Source organism: Pseudochaenichthys georgianus, chromosome 8 (genome assembly GCF_902827115.2).
Source record: "Pseudochaenichthys georgianus chromosome 8, fPseGeo1.2, whole genome shotgun sequence".
Lineage (NCBI taxonomy): Eukaryota > Metazoa > Chordata > Actinopteri > Perciformes > Channichthyidae > Pseudochaenichthys > Pseudochaenichthys georgianus.
The window spans coordinates 33,280,039-33,287,435 of NC_047510.2; positions in this window are offsets into that span (position 1 = coordinate 33,280,039).

A 7,397-nucleotide genomic window follows, 5' to 3' on the forward strand; every position below is an offset into this window, starting at 1 on the left:
AATACCTCTCCTTACCAGCAGGTGGCGGTAGCGTGTATTCGTCATTCAAAAGAGGCAACAACCGGAAGACAGGCCGTTTCTCAATCTTGAGGATACTGGCTTCCAAGCCAATATTTCAAGGATGCTACGTCGTCGAGTGCCGCCGAAGGACCGTTCCAATCTCCAGCGTACTTGGAATTCCACCGAGGCCGCGTCCTTGGTTTGGGGGGAAATGTCGAGGCTGCACATGGGTAGACTTCGCGTCCTTAAAATCCCCACAATGCTTTGCGCACGGACCAATTTCCAAAACCCTTGCGGAGAATGGCTGAACCGACGCTGCACACATTTAATGTAAGTATGTAGTGGCGTAGAACACGTGTTGGTAAATGTGTTACTTTGTTATCACCAAAAAAGTGTTCCGTGAAAGTAAAGCAAGTTCATAATTAGAGAGACATCGTGAGGTATTTATTTTTGGTACAGTTTATGTTGAAACCGTTAGAGAGAGTGGCACACTTGTTAGCCTGTTCCATTCTTCTTCGTTTTCCGAAGCCGTGGCTTGGAAGCATACTTGCTTCGTTTCTGAAGGAAGTGACTTGGAAGTACGCGACTACCAAGCAAGTATCCTCGCGATTGAGAAACGGCCACAGACTGCGTGATAACCGAGAGAAGAAGAACAGACTGCGTGATAACCGAGAGAAGAAGACAGACTGCGTGATAACCGAGAGAAGAAGAACAGACTGCGTGATAACCGAGAGAAGAAGAACAGACTGCGTGATATAAACAAACAACAAATAGTCTGCGTTCCATGTTCCCTCTACAGCGAGAAGCTCACGGGGCTTTCCCGAACCCGAGTCGAGAGCTGGAGTTCAATGAAGTCTCAGATTTGCCTTCTTAATCGTGTGTTTGGGTCCTCACTTCCGTTTCGCTTCTCATGCACTGATTCGCTAGCTGAACAGCCAATCAGAGTGATTTCTTTGGCTGACGGCCTCCTGATTCAACATGTCGAATCGGCGGCGGAAGGTGTCGGCACGGCCGAAAAGACACGACGGTGCGGAACACACCAATCTGAGTAGGGCGACGCGACGCTCATCAACGGCCCGACATCTATCGACATCTATCAACGGCCGAAATCGGTTTGGTGTGTCAGGGACTTAATGTAACTACGTTAAAAGACAAGCTTCACAATCATTGGAGCGCTAAATTGACTTGTAATAGTAAGATAGATGTCTCTGTCAGTCCTTCTTCACGCTCTGCAGGTTGCTCTTGCCCCGAGTAGTTGGTCGTATAATCTACAAGTGGATTTAAATCAAATTAGATCATATGTTGCGGGGAAGATGTTTTTAGGTTTGTCCTCCATCAGCTTCAACTCTCTGTGATTTATGGAGTGTCCTGATGTACAGAAACCTCTCACTGTTGCTGAAGTTCTGCTAGCAGTAGCTGCGTTTAGCGAGTTAGCTGTTAGCTTAGCGAGTTAGCTGTTAGCTTAGCGATTTAGCTGTTAGCTTAGCGATTTAGCTGTTAGCTTAGCGATTTAGCTGTTAGCTTAGCGAGTTAGCTGTTAGCTTAGCGAGTTAGCTGTTAGCTTAGCGATTTAGCTGTTAGCTTAGCGAGTTAGCTGTTAGCTTAGCGAGTTAGCTGTTAGCTTAGCGATTTAGCTGTTATCTTAGCGAGTTAGCTGTTAGCTTAGCGATGTAGCTGTTAGCTTAGCGGTGCTGCCAGGATGTATGAAGAGAACTGGATTCAGACATGGAGGCGGGCCCCGTTCATTCCTATCAAAGTTACTCCGTTACTAAAATACTTCCCTGGATCCTCAGCAGATCTTCTACATTCATTAAGACCACAGAGCATGCACACTTGTTTTCCTTAAAGGTCTCCTATCATGCAAAATGCACTTTTGTACGTCTTTTACATAACCACGTGTCCCCGGTGCGTCAGGAGACTCAAAAAGTGTCAGGAGATAAACCCCTCTCTCTTTTCCTCCGTACCCTAATCTCTAAAAACGGGGGAACATCGGAGCTGATCCAGATTTGCTGAGTCATGACGACATTACTAAAATGTGGGCGGGCTTTACGCCCACGGACCAATCAGAAACGTTGCTGTCTGAAGTAATATGGTCTGTGTTTACATTAGGTCTCATCTGAGTCAAATGAATGTAGAGGGAAATCCCTGGATATGGTTTTAAGCACATTTTATATACGTTTTCCGACGGTGATGACGATTTACCTCAGAGAAATATAAACCCTGATTCACAGACATCTCCTTAGCAATGTTCGTCAATACGAAAACGTTTTTTTGGGCCCAATGGCATCACGTGACTGACGAAAAAAGTTACTACTGAGAGCGCAGAACCCTGGAGGAGATTTGGTGTTTTCACTACGAGCACTTAATGGTTTTTAATTTAGAGGAGTTTTTTCTGGCGCGCGGCCGAGTGAGTTTAGCTTATGTTACAGTTAAAAACATGGCGGCCCTGGTCTTGCCTCGCTCATGGCTAGTTGAAAGCACCTTAAACATGTTTTATTCGCGAAACACCAACACCCTTTGTCAATATATACGTTAGATTGAAGTATCATGTATCCCAGTAGCTGGAAAAGTGATTTGGTAAGCTAGCCAGTTTACGAGCTGGATCCATTTCGAGAATTGAAGAGAGGCAAGGTAAATAGGACCGCTTATAGCAGGGGTGTCAAACTCAAGGCCCGGGGGCCAAATCCGGCCCGCGACTTAATTCAATGTGGCCCGCAAGAGCATACAAAGAATATAATAAGTTTATTATACGGTTACACGCCACTTTACAGGAGCACGTTGCCCATAAACTACATGTCCCACAATGCATCTTGTTTTGTGACATGCGCACTGAAGAGACTTGCAATTATTTGCCCTGGACTTCTGCTTTCAGACGTAGTTAATTATGAAGTTATTACACTATCCGGTAATAATCCAATGCAGAGGAAGTTATGTATTATAAATAATACATTATTTTATATATATTAAATATGATATATGTATATTTATAAAGTCTTAAAGTCACAACCGGCCCTTTGAGTGCAACCATAATGCTGATGTGGCCCGCGATGAAATTGAGTTTGACACCCCTGGCTTATAGTCATCTGCAGTTATAGTAATGTCTGTTTCTGTTATTCGAGCACGCCAAGCTTGTGGAGACCTTAAATTAGACTGAAGTGTAGAGGCTGTTTAGTGGGTCTGCCATTACTTTAATTGTTTCAATATCCCTACTTATTGAGCTCACAGTAAACATCATTAGGGTGCGAGAACAGTTTATGTTTAACAGTGTAGTTGCTGACACACGAGTAAACAAGATTATGCTGGAGATAATTGATTGATTGATTGATTCATTTTATTTCGAACAAGTCAAATAAATAATTACAAAACAAAACAAATGTTGCAGTGCATAGTCATGTAAGAGAAATCAAAACAAAAAAGACATTTACAACAACAACAACAACAACAACAGCATTAGCAACATAAACAGTGCCACATCTAGTGTTCGAAAAGGAGTGAGAAGAAGTATAATTTATTTAATCTCACCCCCTTGTCCCTAAATGATTTATTTATAATCTATAATCTGCAATAATTATCATTCTTATTCATTCTTATTGTTATTATTATTAATCTGCTTTACCCATTGACATATACACATATACATACACACATATATGCACGTATACACACCTACATACTCACACATATATGCACATATACACACCTACATACTCACACATATATGCACATATACATATACACACCTACATACTCACACATATACACAAATGTACATACACATATACATACACACACATATATGCACATATACACACCAGGGTTTCCGTTAGCCGGTAATTACCGGTTTTTAGCTGGTAACATTTATTAAAAACCGGTAAATTCAAAACCTGACGGTCAAAATGTCCGGTAATAATTAGGGAGGCTCCGATCGATCGGCCGCCGGTCATTATGGCCGATATTCACTCTTAATAGTTTGATCGGTGCTCTCTATGAAGGCCGATCGGGAGAGCTGGATCTGATCGATATGGACATAAACGCGAGTGAAGTGTAACCGGACGCGAGAGAGAGATCAGATCAGCTGCTGAGTCTGACCGAGACACGCAGCTCTGCATGATCACCTGAAGCCCCGCCCTCTGTTTAGCGAGCTGCAGGAGCTGCATGAGAAACTGACGGGCTGTCAGGAGAGAGAGAGAGAGAGAGAGAGAGAGAGAGAGAGAGAGAGAGAGAGAGAGAGAGAGAGAGAGAGAGAGAGAGAGAGAGAGAGAGAGAGAGAGAGAGAGAGAGAGAGAAAAAGAGAGGATCCGTTTCTCCCGTGTTATTATTCAAAGTTGATGTAAACTTCTGAATAATGTACGTTATCTACTGCAAGTAGTTTGTTTGAATGTAATAATTATGTTGTTTGTTGTTTGTGGAATCATTTATTGAAAAATGAATCTGAATTTTTCGATCTGTTACGATTATAAACTGAAGCAATATAAAAATGAGCCCCGTGAACTGAGTTTTAAACTGAAGCATATCCGCTCATAGTCCGGTGATTACCTGCTAACGGAAACTCTGCTACACAACTCTTATTATTATTGAAATATGACCGGTAAGTTTCAAATTAGTCCGGTAAAATGAATTCTGCCCGGACATTTGACCGGCGAGAAAAAATCCTAGCGGAAACCCTGATACATACTGATACACACCTACATACTCACACATATACACATATGTACATACACACATATGCACATATACATATACACACCTACATACTCACACATAGTCAAACACCTTGAGAACATAATTGCTCTGTATTTCCTCTGTAACTGGTTCATGTCTAGTGTGTTTTAAATAAGTTTATTTCAGTTTGCATGCAGCTCCTGTCTTTAAATCTAATCAGATTATCTTTTATATGGGGGAGATTAATCTGACTCTGAACCCACGCCTCCAGAGGTTCAGGCGAAGTGGAGACAAACGAGACACATCCTCAGCCTGGATGTGGCTGATGCATCTTCCTGCAACACGAACAGAATCATACTTCTCTGTTGTCTCTGCGCACACATGCTGGTGCTGATAGCACTAAGCAAAGCACGAGTCATTTCTATTTAGATAAGGTAAACTTGACCTCAATGGGATTAGTTTTGTATCCTAAAGATAAAGCAACACTTTCTCAGAATAAAGCAAAACTATGAGTTTAAAAGAAAAAAAAACTAAGTCAAGCAATCGCAATCGCTGGAGGACTGGGCTGTCACTCAAAAACTGAGTAGCCAATGGGGACGCACCCCTGAAAGTCCCGCCCACCTGGGAGGTTGTGTCAGAATCTCAAACAAAAAATGAGGGAGCGCAAGAGAGCTGCAGCGAGAGCAAAAGTCTGACCATTGAGAAAGAAGAAACAAGAACGGCAAACAAAAACCTATGTTAAAACAAAGAAAAAATACTTATAGTTTACATGATTTGTTTACAACTTATAGTTTTATTTTTGAAATTTATTTTATTTTGCTTGACTCAGTTTTTTTTTCTTTTAAACTCATAGTTTTGCTTTATTCTGAGAAAGTGTTGCTTTATCTTTATGATACAAAACTAATCCCAAAGACCTCAGCACTTCCCCATCTGTTTATACGACTTCATATGCACTTCTGTGTGTGAGTGTGGAAAGAACTTTGTGCCAATTCATTATTTAGTTGAACGGGCACACGCACAGCATTTGAATAAAAATATAGTTCTGTTACCATATGAGTATACAGTGTTAATTAATACTTTAAGAAACCCCAAGAAAGCTATTGAAGACTCCAGCTCATTCAAAACTCTGCAGCTAGCCTACTGACGAATACCAAAAGGAGGGAACACGTTAGTCCTGTCTTAGCTACTCTACACTGGCTTCCTGTAACTTTCAGAACTGATTTGAAGGTGCTTCTCCTCACATACAAAGCTCTGAATGGACAAGGAGGTCTGTTAGAGGTCACCAGAAGGACTCATAAGAAGATCGGTGATGCAGCCTTTGTAAACTACGCCCCAACACTGTGGAACACGTTACCCAACAATATTAGGGAAGCCAATACATTAGGCATTTTTAAAGGGCAGCTTAAAACCTCTCTCTTTACCAAAGCATATGACTGATTTTACACTATTATACTCTGCACTATTCTCTGTGATTGACATTGCACTATTTCTCTGTTTTATTCCCCATGTTTTTATTTTTAATAATTTTATCCCACTTTCTGCTCTTGCTGCTTGATTTAGACTGATTTGATGTCTTATTTTGTACTGATGTAAAGCCCTTTGAACTGCAATCCCCTGTATGAAAGGTGCTATATAAATAAAGTTTATTATTATTATTATTTAAGGCATAGATTGACACTAGCATGGCATGGCTAACAAGCTATTCTAGCCTAGCTCTATCAAAGGTAACGAAAGCTATTTTACAACATGTCTTCAACTCACAGATTAATTATATATATTATATTATAGTGTATTGTTTGATTTCCTTAGGGTGGTGAAATCTACTCATTAAACTCTTTAACACGCTCTTAAATTAGCTGATTTGCAAAAACACAATGCAGCAAATGTAAAACTAGAGCTAGCAGTCGTTAGCTTTGCTCGGCAAGATTTAATTAACAAGTTGTGTTTTTGGATCAATCCATACAAAAAACTAAGTGTAAAAACACAATGTGCTATTCTTTGGGGGGTCATGTGCCAAAATAATGAAAGATGTATTACCTTAAAGTTTTCCAAACGTTATGCTAAACTAAGCTAACGGGCGGCTAGCTCTAGCTTCTACCATACAGACATAGGAGGTATAGAGTTAGAGCTAGCAGTCGGTTAGCTTTGTTGTTAACAAGTTAAGATACTCATTAGCTTAGCATTACAGTCCACTTTACTCGATGTCAAGGAAGGACAGGACATTTTAGCTACTGATTAGAGGCATACATGCCAGCCTTTCCAAATCCAAAAGAGGTAGGTTTGTGCGCGGCAAATGATGCCAGTAATTACGTGTATAAACCATGTATTTAACATTTAGGCCTATTGCGTCATTGTATGCATTTTTCAGAAAAAGTGGTAGCTTGGTAAACAGTGACATCAACGACATGTCTGGTCTGTAAAATGCCCGAAAAGTGAAAGAATGGGAGATAAATATCCCAAAGTCTTGTTCTGGAAATCTAGGACCCAACACCGTGGAGAGTACAAGTCAAAGTGATCAAAACAAATAAATGGTGAATCAGTCAGAGCTGTCTTTCTAGTTATTTATTTGAAGCTTCAAATACATAAGATACAATAAAATATATAGACACAGGTCTCACAGAGCATAGAATAGTCTGCGTGAGTGTGCGCCATACAATGTGGTGGCAAAGCTTATATACAGAAGGAGTGGGAAAGTTAGAAATCTGTCTTCACACGGTCACATTGTTATGAGACAT